This window comes from Apostichopus japonicus, chromosome 12 (assembly GCF_037975245.1).
Source record: "Apostichopus japonicus isolate 1M-3 chromosome 12, ASM3797524v1, whole genome shotgun sequence".
In the NCBI taxonomy this organism is placed as follows: Eukaryota; Metazoa; Echinodermata; class Holothuroidea; order Aspidochirotida; family Stichopodidae; genus Apostichopus; species Apostichopus japonicus.
In genome coordinates this window covers 32,555,544-32,572,251 of record NC_092572.1, presented here as the reverse complement: position 1 = coordinate 32,572,251, position 16,708 = coordinate 32,555,544, and the positions used below count along the sequence as shown (strand labels likewise).

The 16,708-nt window shown below is 33.9% G+C and overlaps 1 protein-coding gene and 1 long non-coding RNA gene across 4 annotated transcripts in view; one reads left to right on the top strand and one right to left on the bottom strand.

The window, feature by feature from the left end:
* LOC139977734 (uncharacterized) overlaps positions 1 to 16,708 on the bottom strand; it is a 475,642-nt gene that overhangs the window by 141,047 nt on the left and 317,887 nt on the right. The gene's annotated exons all lie outside the window — the stretch shown is intronic.
* Positions 9,488 to 16,598, top strand: LOC139977778 (uncharacterized). The gene is made up of 2 exons (XR_011796688.1): positions 9,488 to 11,429; positions 11,890 to 16,598. It is a non-coding gene; the product is annotated as an uncharacterized lncRNA (long non-coding RNA).

Below are 16,708 nucleotides of genomic sequence, written 5' to 3'. Positions count from 1 at the left end.
TGGAGATGGTTAAGGAGGAGCTAATCTTCTCACAGCAGTGTGTTAAGTAAGTTCCCCTGTGTGTCACTTTAAAGCCTCAAGTCAGATTTCGAGCAGGTTTACGCTGGTTCTTAACTCAAGTAGTGATTATTTATGGGCACAACCTGTTACAGTTATTTTTTTATGGTGGGTTTTAGTCTTTTTTTCCTTCAATATGAAAACCAATTTCTGAATATTTTACCAAACTTTTCTAATGTTAGTCAAAATGAGCTAACAATGAATGACAATAACACATCATCTTTTCACCTCAACAAGAAATTTTATTTTGGAATATTCAGTGAAACATTAATCATTAACATGTCGTTGCCTACACACATGTACAAATAGATAACACATATAACACCAACTAAGGAGGTTCCATGTCGCTTCTTATTTTTATTTTTTTAGATAATATGTTGTGAGCTGAAAGCTGACCCTTCACCAGCTCTTGAACTCTGACCTTTGTATTGCATAATCACATGAGTCAATGTCCAATTCGATTTGGCTCCTACACTGACCTGGATAGGGTTCTGTAACGATTAAATTATTATTTGAACTTTCATAATTGATGAGAATGTTAAACCCTGCAGCTCAATTGAAAATGGTTACTCGGGTTGACGGGATCAGCTTAAAAACAGGACAGAACATTTCCTTGCATCGCACCAAAGTGTGATAGTACATTGGGTTGTATTGATTGAGTCATCGTGATATCAAGGGAAATTCCCTGGATAGGTCATTTGATGGTTACCGGCAGGGAAGATGATGGGGTGTGGAGATAAGTGAACTGATTCTTGTACAGTAATACTGTTTTACACAGCAATCACTTTTACAGATTAAAAGAGGATTAGATCCTGTGTCAATAATTGTTGGCATAAACTTTTCAATTTTGTTACTTATATACTTATTTTAAATATTTCAAGCAAACAGTCAGACTTTTCTATAGAATTCAATCATTTACAAATCAGTCCTTTCAAACATTGAACCAAAGCGACCACAGCATTAGTGACCTTGGTTTCGAGGATTTAGGCTTCATGTGTATATCATGTTCAGTACTAAAATATTCGCAGGACGTACTCGTTAGAAATCCGTAAAATAAGAACTGAAATTATCATAACAAACAGGACAAAAATTGTCAAAATATTTTAAAACATGCAAAGATGCATGAATCGATTTATCTGAGATAACACTTCTTATATGACTGCATATGATGAATATTTACAACACTTAAATATACTGCATGGACTTTGTTTCTGTATTATCTTATACATATTCATTAATTTTACTTTCCCTTCTGTTTAGGGCTTCCATGACCCTTACCATGGAATCGTACCAAGGCGCAAGTAACTGTAAGTCAATACAGCTGAATACTCTCTACACTCAAAAAAAATGAAGTGTTGAAAAGTAATCGATAAGTGTCATATCAAACACTTCAGCCTAGCTCGTACAGGGACAACACCCTCCTTGCTAATTTTACACTTTCCGAGTGTTGAAAATCTAACACCTCGCTGGTGTTGAATTTATCAACACTTGCAGGTGTCATTGTCACACCCAGTCCCCTAAATTTAGCTCTTCAAAGGTGTTTATTACTCAGTTGATGGGAGCGCTGTAGTAACACCACATGTCTGGCTATTCTTACACTTTTTGCGTGTTGAATATAGCCAACACCTTACTGATGTCCAATTGACACTTTCAGGTGAAATTGCAAACCCCAAATCCCATAAATATAACACTTACACTAAAAAAACGTGATACACAGGTTAAGTAAAATTATACTTAATTTTCATGTGAAATAAGAACACTAAAACATTTAAGTAAATATGACTTAACTGTTGGTTTGTACAGTTTTACATGTTTATTATGTAACGCAAATACAATACTGTATATGTAAAATTTTGCCAGAGAAGTTTACATAGCACCCATTTAGTAAATATTTTATACAGGTTTTAGGTTAATTATTACCTAGTAATTAGGTAAACAATATATGGATGCATGTTTGAATCGCTCACAGCAGAGAGGTACATTTAAGAGAGAGCAAAAAGCAATGACAACACAAACAATTCAGAATGTGCGATTTTCAGCAATTAAACACCCTGCTACCTTCCTATTCCAGAGGTCAATATATTATATCCCATTAAATGTAAAATAAACAATTTAGGCTATAAAAGTACTGTCTTGTGGAATGAAGTCAACTTAAAAGTGCCAACATTTTCAATTGCTACAGTTCAGTTACTTGGTCTTTATGGTTTGCGCATGCCTTTTGGTATTCCAGATTAAACACAAAGAAACAATTCTTCCCAAAGTCAATTTCAAATATGCAACAACTTTAGATATATGCTGATCCGTGGGATGAGAAAACGTAGATTGCTGTCTTTGATGACTGCTACACTGCAGTTACTTTGTCGTTGTTGGCTCGTACCTTTGGTATTCCAAATTAAACACAAAGAAACAACTCTTCCCAAAGTCAATTTCAAATAGGCAACAACTTTAGATATATACTGATCCGTGGGATGAGAAAACGTAGATTGCTGTCTCTGATGACTGCTACACTGCAGTTACTTTGTCTTTGTTGTTGGCTCGTACCTTTGGTATTCCAAATTAAACATAAAGAAACAACTCTTCCCAAAGACAATTCCAAATAAGCAACAACTTTACATACATTCTGATCCGTGAGATGAGGAAACGTGGAGTGCTGTCTATGACAACTGCTAAACTGCAGTTACTTTTTTGTTGGCACGGTAAGCATAAAAATCTCGAATCTGGTTGCACTTCACACCACCAGGCAACTGGTTGACAACTTTTTGGAAAAATTCCCAGGCACCGAAACTTGCAATTTGGTATAATTCAGATTTAACACCGTAGAATGATTTGAAGCAACATCAATGGCTTCATAAATGTCCTCTCGGGTAGGGCATGTCTCTCGATGATCACAAATGACTGCTGAGGATGTATTTTGCTTCCTCCAAGAAGTAACACATATTGCTGAGGTCTTTCTGAAATCTTTTGCAAATAGAATTCCAAGTTGATGCTACCTAAGTAACAAAGAAAAGAAAAGAAAACTCCCATCATAATGAAGTTGTGTTAAAACACTCTTGGAGCATAAGCAGTTATTTACATGTACGGTACATGATGTACCCCTCACAAAACATTGACATTCCTAAAGAAAATGCACACAATTTAATCAGTTGTGGTTGTCTTCTTCAAGCACGTTTGAAACTAGAAAGCCAGATGGCCTATAGTGATTCCTTGTCAAAACAGGAACTTGCATTAAACTTTCATCAGACAATGTAGGCAACTTTTACAACCAATGCATCATGTTAACAATGCTTGAAACAATGCTCACTCCCATTGCATGCAATTGTGTAGATGGCTATGAACTATAACAGCTAGATCACTTCCATAATATCGCTAAATTATAGTTGGGCCTAGGTCTAAAAGTATCACCGATCCACATCAACTTCGGCCTACTTGCTACAACTTACAAGCTAAAATGGCAATTAGTGGTAATTATATATTGCATAACATGAGTATATGTTTATCCCTTAGTAAGCATAGTACCAGCGTAACTATAGGCCCATGCCCGATGCTATTAAAAATGCATTGCCTTGAAATAGCCTAAGTATATCCTACTAGTACTACTACTACTACCTAAAAAAGTGACTCGCAGGGTATACGAAGTTACGGTTAACGCCCAAAAGGAATAGAATGCACTAGGTTACATAAAAGGCCTAGACAAAAGTCCTCCGTCCGTCCGTAGGCAATTCCGTTTAATTTTACTTGTATGTAGGTAACACAGATTCGTTGACAATTATGAGTTGACTATGACAAACAGCACCTAGCCTATTATATTAACTTATCGTATGACTTTAACGTTAGGTCAACGTAACGCAAGCGACTCAAATGCATTCGTCTACCCAACTTAGTCGTGGGTCTCTAAGCATATCTCGTTCTTTTCACGTTCACTTACGTAATATCAAAACATACCTCCGAATTTTTCAATCAATTCTTCCAGGCCCCAGTCTCCTATAACGTCATTTTCCATGCCATTGTAGCTCGTTACCCCACACTGAATACGTAACTTTATGTGGCTTGCACGTATATATGGCCGTGGTTACTATAGTACATTTAGTAACGATAAATGTTGTCAGTGGTTTAAACACTTAACTTGCACTAAGAATCCAGCTGATGGGAGGTTCGACCAATCGGAATGCTCGAACTGAAAGTACACTTTCTGCAGGTGTAAAAAATACACGCTACATGAATTATGTAACCCTACTCAGGGTCAGAGTAACCCTTCAGGTGTAGGGTGAACGGTTACACCTGGAAAGTGTTCAAATTCAACACTCCATTTTTTTGCGTGTACCTTAGTATTTCAAATTTTATTTGTTAAATTACATTATGTCTGCTACTTTTAATTGTAAAATATTATATATATGTTGTTTATTCTTAAAAACAGGAACATGTTAAAAAGTTCTCCGTCATTCACCACTGCCCTCCCCCTATATATCGGTGATTTTCTGATATAAGCTGACCACTTATATCAACTGCTTCAATTATAGTTGATTTTATTATATTTTTTATTAACAAAGCTGATCCCTGATTAATGTATAAAAATGAGTGGTAAGTTCCTTCCATTAACAGAAACATAAGTATCTGCTCATTATTGTAATAATGTTTGGTACATAACCTTTATTTCCGCTGCTTAGGCGTAAGAAGGCCATAACGTCAGACAGATACATTTATTTATCTGCTAACGTGTGTGTGTCACTAAAACGGTTATTATAACGACTAGTATAATTCCACCCTTCCTCATTATATTATTGAGTTTAACGGATAAAATGAGAGATTAACGTGAGCCTTCCTTTAATACTAACAGGGACAAAAACTTTCAGTAAACATATGAAAGTTCAATACGGAAACGACTATGTGTGATATGGTGACGTCACTCCATTGACGACACACACAGCATAATAGAATCTGTATAAAAGAGAAATATAAGTATGAGCAAGGTCATGGTTCGTCAGCTGTTTGGCATCTGTGACCTAATTAAAGCTTGAAATGGAATTTATAAATTGAATGGAGTGTGATCAGGAATGAAATACAGATTCATGAATTAACAAACAACAAGGATGTCGAGGTCAGTTAGGTCACAATATACCGTGTTGTAAAACACAAGTTAAAGCGGCATTATCTTGTTCCAGTTCCGTTTTCTACAAAGTCGTCTTAACAAATAATTTCCTATGCATAAAACCAGTAATATGGAGAGTAAAGTATACTTACAGAGCGAATGAATTATTTCGTTGAAGCTTAGAAGAATGTTTATGTGCAATTCATGTGTAGACCTACGTACGGGGACAACAAAGGCATTGAAGAGGGCGCCACCATTGATCACACAGGTTTAGTCACTTGTATCACGTGTCGCGGTGTTTTGTTTAGGTGGCTGGTTTAATTACTTGTATCACGTGTCACGGTGTTCTGTTTAGCTGATTGATTTAATTACTTGTTGGTTCGTGGTAGTGCTGGCGCTTTTTCCAGGGGAGGGTTGGGAGCGGGTTTGTATAGGTATTACTTCTCCGTTGTTCTGGCAATGAGTATTTTGCTCGATCCATTTATTAAGATAACGATATTCACTAATATATATCATTTTATCTTTATATTACAGCTCAAAGCAAAATGCATGTTCATCTGGCGTTACCAATCATCAGCAGGACTGTGGCGTAAATTCGTTTGCTTTTCAAGCCAAATTCAAGTTACTAAGAGCCAAGCAAGCTTCTATTGACGTCATCACCCCACTAAGTCATCAGTAAAGGAGACTTTGGTCTCTTGGATGTCAAGTATTGAGAGAGCACAATCTTTTTTTACTCTTTTTGTGTATCTGGAGGGGCGGGTGGGGGTTTTGGAAGGGATATATGACGTTCTATACCACATTGGTGACCAAGTAGATTTTATAGTAGTTATTTGCAAAACCACCAGAACGCTCATTTGTGGAATGGGAATTAAACGGAAATGTGCATTTTTTTTATAATTTGATTTTTTCCCCAATATGTAACAGAGTCGTCGTTACTTGCGTAAATGAAGAGAAATGCTTTTCCACCTATACTCGTGTGTCCCTGGTCAGGTATTGCTGGTGACCTGCTCTCAGCCGCCATACACTCCTCGTGTGCAGGGTATAACATCCTTCATTGGTCCAATTGTATATAATGATACGATTCATCCAAATTCCAGACCCACATCTCTTTACCTCCCTTACCACCCCCACCCTTTCCCGACTAACACTTTACTACTCAGAACAATACATAAACGCCTATAATTTTGTTAATATTTCTAACATTTTCTTAAGCAAACATGTTTGTAATGCACATATTGTATTCACATACACTCGGTAACTAGGAGAGCATGATTCAATTTTTCTTCGTTCTTCCTTTTACTGTTAGTTCTAAGTCAGCATTTCTTCATTTCTTTCTGTTCCTGTGTATTATCGTTCTTAACATGAAGACAATAAGATGACGTCATTGCTATGTCATATTATATGATTTCAAATAACAAATGTATATTCAGTATTTGACGTATCAGTCAATACTTTTCATTTTATTCTTTAATTATTATTTTAAGCTTCGCTTTATAATTGCTTTCTCCATTTATGATCTGTTCGTTTCAAAATCATCATTTTAAAAATTTAGTTTATTATTATCAATTTTACGGCATATTTTATTTAATGTATTAACTGATCCCATCAGCGTACGAAGAATATTACATGAACGCTAAAAACATTTCACCGACAAAGAAACATAGTAAAGTTTCTATTTAGTGTTAACACTAACATTTCATTAGTAACAGTGCAGTTAGGGATGCTTTTGATCATGCGCAATTAGTTCAATCTCTCCAGGTATGATAACATAACATCGATATAGGATTTTTAACATTACTACAGAAATTAATGAGTTATTTTTTGTTATTTTTAGGGCTTTTAATGGATATCATATTCTTATTTTTCAATTGCTTACTATAAACGTTTGCTACATTTTGAAAACTGTCTGTTGAAGTGTTCTTTATATTTTGACGCAAAAGAGACTGTAACGTCGATAATCTTAAAAGGAGAAAAGGAAAATGTATATTTTGACTTATTAAAGAAAATTATATACTAAGCATCCTGGTGAAATTTGAATCCAATTCCTACATTGCGTTTTGGAGATATCGATAGCTTAAAATGTAACAGTTTGTACCAAAGTGAACTTGAAGCAAACAGGTGTGACGTCATAGTTGCACACTGACAGCAAAATGTTCCATTTTTCTTATGTTTTTTCTTCCTTCGTTTGACTTTGGATTGGAAAGGATCACAGCATTGGTTTAGGGTATGTGATGATGACAATATCCATTAATAGCAAATACACATAGGTTAATGCATACCAACTTTTGATTCCTTATCGAAGGCAAAAAGAATATATGCGATGGTGATGGCGTGTGCGTGTATGTGTGCGTCTGTGACTCAACAACGGAGTGATGGGTATTTGTCATACTTGTTATGTAGATAAAAGGTGTGCCCAATTTTATAGAGCTGACCTTATATTAATAGGGTTATGGTGTCAAACCAACAAACGTTTTACTTTGCAATAACTCCGCAACCCGAAGTCGGATTGCAGCCAAACTTGGTATACAGTTGCTGGTTAATGTCTGGGCTCCAAAAAGTTCCGGACCCATTTTTTAGCTGGTGGAACCAAATTTTATTTCCAACTAAAATGCATTTTAGGCAACTTCTCTGGGCCCGAATTTTTGGAGCCCAATAATTTGGGACCATATGAGCACACATTTTTCTCCATTGCAACAACACCGCAACCGTAACTCGGGATGTAGCCAAACTTGGTAAACAGTTGTTGGTTAATAGCTGGTACATGTAGGCGATCTGGACCCAATTATTCAGGGCCTATTTTTGGGCCGGCAGGCCCTTACTTTCATTTTCAAAGTTCTTTGGACCCGAATTTGTGGGAGCAATATTTTTGGGATCATTTGAGGGCAAACTTTTATTATTGGGCCCAATATTTTGGAAGGTCCAACATTTGTTATTGCAATAAATCTACAACCTTTAAGTATATCTGATTGTATCCAAACTTGGAATACAGTTGTTGGTTAGTAGCTGGTACATGTAGGCATAAATAGTATGATAATGAGTGATGGCATACAGCATTTTAATATTCCACTTACCAAGGAACCATAGTGACCGTTGGGCTCTTGTTAATATTTTATCGGCTTCATTTACCCTACGTTGTTATTATAGTCCTAAGTAAAGCCTTCGCTTTTAAGACAATATGATCACGTGAGCTTACATAATTTAACAAGATTGATTATGATAATTAATGCTGATAATGTTCTGTACATTAAGTAAGCCTTGTGTGCAATGGTATGCTCTCAGTATTTCACTTTTCATTTAATTCCTTAAGGTGTTTTAGTTTACTGCATCTTTTAACTCTTTATTAACATCTTCGTATTACTTCTCTAATTAAAGTACAATGTAACATAGTCACGAGTTTTATGTACAATGCAATACATTACAAGCACAATAGGCTCCATGCAGTAGTTTTCTTGTATAAGTGTAACTTAATAAAGTAATATATGTTGTAATCGTGCAGTTGTGGTTAAACAAATGAATTAAATTAAGTGTTATTCATACCATACAGTTACTTTACAATATTTTACAGTTTCATATCAGTTTCAACTTGAATCACGATATAAATGTTATAAAACACATGTAACTATATCATGTATTCATTTCACTTTATGGAACTTGCTACGTCACGGTCATTTGACATCATTATGGTTGAGTTGAAATCAAACAGCTCCTCTTGCAATGTACAGCATAGACTGGGCATACGAATCAAACCTACTTGTTACGTTAAGGTAGAAACTAACGTCATCTCGCTCTGCAGTCTATTACTGTGATTTTTTTATTTTATAAAAACTGGATGGAAATGTGATTTTTCTCTTTGATTGTCAATTAAATATTTCTTCTACGACGATTTTCTCTCCTGGACTATTTCGTTTACTTTCCAGATTCTAAAATTTAACATTACAAAATGGCGGAACGGTTCATCATGCTTATCCCTGTTACGATGTGTTATAATGTAATCCACATACACACACAGTATGGAATGAAACTACATGTCTCCATTACTTCCTGTAGAATCAAAGTATTACAACCCCTGGACAGATAGTTTCCTGTTTCGAGAAGTTTCCATTAATATATATATATATATATATATATATATATATATATATATATATATATATATATATATATATATGTGTATATATATATATATATATATACACACATATATATATATATATACATATATATATATATAATATATATATATATATATATATATATATATATATATATATATATATATATATATATATATACTTGAAAGTCAATACACATAGATTGATCTAGTGTATTATCTTCTATGGGCTCAAGTAATACGCCATTGTGTGCATTACATCGTGTAACTTGAAACAACTACATAGGATGTTCACACCGTTTCCTGAGTATATTTAATTACCTTTATTCATCCGGTATCCCAATATTATCACTATTAGTTTCAAATATAGAAACCAGACAATCCCGACCATGTTGAGGTCAGTTCTGAACAAGCATACGAGTAGCTAACATTCTGTTTACCAAATTATATTACCTGTAAAATAGACAATCAAAGACGTGGAATTGAACAAACAGTATAGTGATAAGAATTTAGAAAGTTGTGTATGCAGTATGATGTACAATAGGTATGGTATGATATGGAAGGCTAGACTTAACGAAAATAACATTTGCGATAGTTAAAGCATTTGCTAATGACTGGAAAGTTCAATACTTCCAACGTTTTAATCTGAATATTTTCTTTGCAGATGATTTTAAGTCGACCAGTAATTATATATCAAGATGATTCACTTCCAAACTCTCTGTATTCGTAGTAACATTACACAAGGCTGAATAAACGATAACATGCTCTTGTACGAACTGAATTCGTAACATGTTTATGTTAGGTCCCTCTTTATAATGATCAAGTATATTTTGTTGCAAGTGTAAATCAGTAAAGCGACCGAAGAGATTTACTATTATGTAGCCTGGAGTCTGCAGTCATAACTGACCTCTGGTCTTACTAAAAACCACGTGATATGAATAGCTGTGGTAGCAACTTACAAGTCGACTTTTAACACAATCAAAGTAATATAGCAACCAAGAAAACTTAGTAAACGTACATCTACTAATAAGTCGAGCTCATTGGTACAGTCGTAGAATCCCCGGATCTAACAACAATTGTAGCAAATGTGTTGATTTTGTGGGTTCGTTGATTTCAAAATTTTCTGATTGTGGTACCATTTACGATATTTTGCAAACATTTTAAGGGGATAAATTTCATCTAAAGTTGGTCCCTTAAACCCAGTCTTGCAATTACGGGCTGACGAAGTTTTCAAACGTACTGAAAATTTGCTTTGCCTTACGACTAATACTCGCTGTGTGATAAACAATTTTTCAACGGTTCAGGATTTATGTTTGCCTGCAACTAAGGACGTCGCTGGGTTTATATTTCAACGCAGACGATCATTTTCTATAACAAAAATATCTAGCTTTCTGATATCAAAATATAAATGAGAATCATATTAGTTAAACAAACAACAATTTAACAGATTAAAAAAAAAATAAACTTAAGGTAAATTATCCAAATGCAAAATCTGAAAGTAACATCTGTCGCTATTATAACGCCAGTGAGCATTTCTTTGTGAAACCCGTGATACTATTTGATAAACGTAATGGAACTGTATTTAATAGATACTTTCATTTTGAGGTCAATCTGAACGCTTCCCTTCTTGCCTTATCACATTGTTTAGGTACTCTCGATAAGGAAGTAATTTAGCTACGTAAGTGCTGTCTGAACGCGATTTCAAAGAAAAGGCGGAAATTTAAGGTCAATCGATATAAAGGTTACATTCGTAGTCATATACAGATCGTGCGCTTCTATCCAACCAATTCACTTATATTTTGCATCGACTAAATATTACGTTATTTTCTGCGTGTATAATAAGCCATGTGGATGATAGCATTATTACCATTCTCGGATGGAGTATGGCGTGGATACCGGAAGTGTTAAACACGGAAAGTGACATTGTTGTGGGGGTATGACGTGCTTACCGAGATTGACAACTAGTATTGTTCGATACAGGTGGCAGTTACCAACAGTGAAATTAAGACCTTCTTTACCGGTTTCGAACTTCTTGCCTTAGAAGCGTAGCTTTACCTACCATCCAGGCGGTTTATTGAACCTGGTATCCAGTACTCATTAGTTCTCTGACGGTTGGTTCCAACTTGTTATGGCCAACGGATTACAATTATCAGATTGAGTTATTATATTTATATGGTAATTGAATGGATGCTAACAACCCTTTTGTTTTATTTCTCTGTTTCACCAATTATGAACATAACACTACTTTTACTGAAATATTGTAAGTCAAGCAGCGTCCACAGTCCATCCTATTTGCATATCGCAGTTATATTAATTGCAAGTATAGAATGGTCTGAAAAACATTTGCAATTCCAGGAATGCATATATACGATTAAGAAAATAAAATTGGTACCCTTCTGTTTTGCAATACTATAGATGCACTCCACGACAGTGCTAAACCTTTTAACTGAATCTTTGTATTTGCAAACAGTGTGGCAGGCGATGGCTATTGTCTTTTTCCTTTCCTAAATGGTTTGAATAATAATGACAAAACAACTAATACAAACATATAATGGTGAATTCCAGTAACATATTTAAATGCACGTTCCAACTTCCATACGTGACCAACCGTGTAGTTTTTTTTTTCTTTTCATAGACCTTATTATTTGAAGGATAACCGTTGACGTAATTTCAGTATTCTGCACATCTGTCCGAGTTCATCATATCACAATTTCTTCATTAATGGAGAAGATGGTAAAGATTAATGTTTTTCTTTTATTTATTTTTTGTCAAATAAAAAGATATTCGTGGCCGGGAAAGAAAAATGATTATATGACGATTAGAAACTTTTCCAAACTTAATCAGGGATAATTATTTTTTGTCGAAAACATAAATACTTGTAATTATATATAAGAATTTAAAAAAGATTTAATCAATCCATTACTTCATAAAATCAAAAAAATATGGCGTAAAACAATTTGTGTATTTATTTGGATATAAAAAAGCATGATACCACAAAAGCAAAATGTTTGATGTTCTTATTAGCATCTGCGTATCGCTCATAATGTATATACGATTGATACTTTATCATCGTTAGTAATTTAGACTGATAATTTGTGACGATTAAATAGTAAACGTGTGTCAAATATCAGACATTTACGTTGTTTGACATTGTATGTCTATTTCACACTACCGCAAACCCTCCACATCTAATATTGATAGACAAGTAGTCATATTCATATAATCAGCTGAATGTATCTATTGTATACTTTCTTTAATTGATATCGCGTGACTACTTAACCTCTCTACTACCTTCCTATAACCCCACCAATGACAAAACTATTTGAATACCTTCCACCATTTAATACATTTCTTTATCTTTAACATTCTAAATAATTGTAACTATTTCAAACCTCCATTACCTTCCCCCCCATTGCCCCCCCCCCCCTAAAAAATGTATAATATTAACAGGCAAGTTGTCATATTTAAGTAATAACATAGTCATATCAATGGCTCTTTCTTCAATTGTCATTGAATGAACGACTTTACCCTACAACTCCTTCCTGATACCACCCCCCCCCCACCTCTTCTAAGAGTTTATATATTTGACAACACTTTTTTGAATTTCCTTCTAAAATAACACCCGTCCCAACAACAGGTTCTTATTTTGACATTACATTCCCCAACAAATTTATAGGCAATTACAAGAGAAATACACTTAACTGAAGAAAATAAAAACCACCCTAAGTTATGTCAATGAAATGCAACGATATAATATGACTCCAACAAGGCAAACATTACTATAATGTCTATTTGGATGTTAACAAATCAGTAAGTCATTTCGTAAATCGTGTACAAAAATGTGGTTTTATTCGTAAAACGTCTTCTTAATATTGTTCATTGATTGATCGTTAAAAATCGCGATATTGTTTAGAATGCTTTGGATAACGACTATTTGGTGCAAAAAACACGTACCGTGTTAGTTATATCAGAGTAGTTTTGTTGAGGAAACATTTTATTCATCGACGCTAACTTAAATTATTCAATTGTGCCGTTCTTCACTTAAGCGTTAAACTCCACATAAGCCTTAACATTTCGCATTCTAAACAGTCAACGCGACACTGTTGTTACAAGATTAAAAAAAAAAATCAAAATTCAAAAATAAGATTTAATCAAAGGAACCCCAAACATCGTGATTTTGTAGGAATTTATGAGCTAAACAATAGTCTTGTTGAGTGTGGAAATAATTATGAAAAAAATTATGAACAATTAACCAAGATGATTTGCGCTGTTCTAAATAATTAAATGAAAGAAACCTAAATTGTTATTTCTTGGCTAACATAGTTGTAAAACAGAGATGCACGTTTACCGATTGTCAAGGTGACCTTCAGCGGTACATTTCTTTGATAATTTCAATGGGAAACCAAGTGATGTACGAGGACATGTACTGTAGCTGAACAAGTGTTTAATCACGTGACGCATGGAAATGTGATTGACATGCATAGACATTAAACTAGGAAGAATGCTGACACAGTGCATCGCCGTGTGTTTAAGAAAAGGACGTCGCTAAAAATGGGGGTTGTGGGGGGCGGTGTCTCACCCCCAAACTTGATAAAACTGACGGTAGTTGTAAAATTGGAGTGCGACAGTGGAAATTTCTGACTGTCGCACTCTAATTTACCTAGGCCTATTCATGTGATTGTGAATGACCAATAACTTAGAAGGGCACTTTAGCATGAACAATTTAAAATGTGGGACACTTCTTCCTTACCTACTTTCCATCTCGTGTATTCATTAACTCGAAATAACAATCATAATTACGATATAGGCATTTATGATAAATTATACCCTCCATATATGATACGTTGTTCGTGTTTGGGGATAAATTAAGATGAAATGTATTACTCTCCATTATTATAATGTTTGCCATAACAGCATTTAAGAAGGAATTCGCTCAATCAATATCGGGCTTTGAAAGGCTTAAAACAAATTAGGTGAGCATTTTAAGTACATGAAGCCACCCATGCTAGATCGAGTGTACGTATATTTAAGATTAATTTGAAAGGGTTGTCAAGAAAAATGCCTTTTGGTCTAACATAAGATTTTTATGATATGATATATTCCATATCTTTAAAAAAATGTGCTACCAGGAAACTCTAGTTAGTTTGGGCTATAGTCCGGTTAGTATTGTTACAAAAAAAACACAAAGAAAATAAAGACATTCCAGGGTTAATTTTGCCAAATATCTCTAACTAGTGTTATAATAAATTTGAAGTGTTATCTTTAAAGTGCATCAAACACCTTATTTTGAATTACAAAAAAAAACGAATTTGTAAATTTGATTGTTTGTAAAAAATGTAAACTTTTGTAATTTTGATGTATTTCTCTGTTTTATTAATACACTACTAACTACTATTAATTGAATTATTGGACTTGTCTAATTGGAATTAATGTCAGTGGCGTAATTACGAGGGACACGCACGGCCCTCTCCAATCGCAAAGTCTGCATTTACCCAAACCCCGCCATAGTTACGGCAAGTGTCAACAATATTTCATATTTGGCATGCACGTCTATAGTCAGACGGATATAGTAATATCATGTACACGTTAAAGTTTCAATTTGTTTGTGAGACTAAAGGAGAATCAAACCAACGAGTATTTTAATATGATGTGATAGCTAAACTATCGATCATTTTAATATAATGTGATAGGTTAGCTATCGGTCATATTTAATATGATGTGATAGGTAAGCTATCGATCATTATAATAGTATGTGATAGGTAAGCTATCGATCGTTTTAATATTATGTGATAAGAAAGCTATAAATCATATTTAATAGTATGTGATGGGTAAGCTATCGATCATTATAATATTACGTGATAGGTAAGCTATTGATCATTTTAATATTATGTGATAGGTAAGCTATCGATCATTTAAATATTATGTAATAGGTAAGCAATCGATGAGCAAGTCACTTTAGGTCAGTTACCCATTTTAGCCAAATATTAATTTGATTTTGGAGATATCGATTCTTGAATATTTGTTTAGATACAAGAATTGTAGATTTGAAGAAGTTTTGACATTTTACATTTGACTTCATTAATTGCTTCATTAACAATCTTCTTTAATAAGGTATATACGCAGAACGTTAAAAGTAAATTCTTTTAGCATTTCATAATTTTGGCGTATTAAAGCTTAAATACAAAGATCGGCTCTCTATAGTATATACTTTTCATTTTATTCTTTCATTGTTATGTTAATGCGCCTTATAAATGATTCTACTGGTTTCATTTTATTTCAGATCTTTTTTATTTCTTTATATTCCGATTTTTTTTTTCGATTTAGAACAATTATAAGACTCTAACTAATACTTGCTCCAATTATATAGTCATTAGTTGTTTAACTGCTTTCTGCTTAAACCATTCATTAATTTTACTTTCTTTCAAGATTTAGTTACTTTTCATTCGTTCCTCCTATATATTATGAATTATTCTACTCACGCGTAATACAGTGAATATTAGAAGAATATTGTTAAATGTTATCATAATCACAATGACTGGCTGTCTACCGTTATACCATTGATTGTGTTACTCAAAATCATACTAAAACATTGTCTTAGACATTAATTATAACAATGACATGTATTGTTTTTCAATCCAGTTCTTTGTTCCAATATGATGATCTCTAGTGATGTTTCTCCGAAGACAATAGGAACACGTGACTTCGACGTATTATAGTAAGCTTTTAACATGATAGTAACGAAGATAATGTTCTGTATATTTAACATTAACCCTAAATGCGATGATCTGCTCTCCATACATATCTTTCATTCTTCTCGTTATTTTGCTTCTTCTTCTTATTAATGGTGCTGGTTGATGATTAATGAATATTCATTATCTCTTCATTGTAATTCAGTTTTTGTCGTATTTGCTTTAAGGCAATATGATTTTATGAAGCCATAAAGTTTACCAATATAACCCAAGCCCCGTCCCGCAAAACTGAATATAAGTACATTATACTATACCAACACCGACTAACGATGAATATGGAAGAAATCATTGCGTTGCAATATCTGTTTATGATATTATATATTCCCAAAGAAATAATTATTCCTTTCCTTTGTATTGTTCTTGGTATCTTCTGTGTTTCTCTATGCTCTTACAAATATATAATGTTTACAACCAAACACACTTGTTCCCTTGGAGGCGATCCTGGTCTCTCATTGTGATACAATTACAACATATTCATACCATTTATCTGTTCCTATATCATAAGTTCATATCGTAGAATCTTATAATGAAATGATTGATATGTATTGATGTTGTAATGTCAATGGAAGCAATAAAAGAAAACTAATCAGATAAATATTGTCAACAGTGTGATCTCTGTGTAACATGTAGTCTATATACTAACTTGTTATTTCAACCTCTTACTCTTTTCCTGTCCTGCATCAAGGTCGCACAGAAGGTTATGGC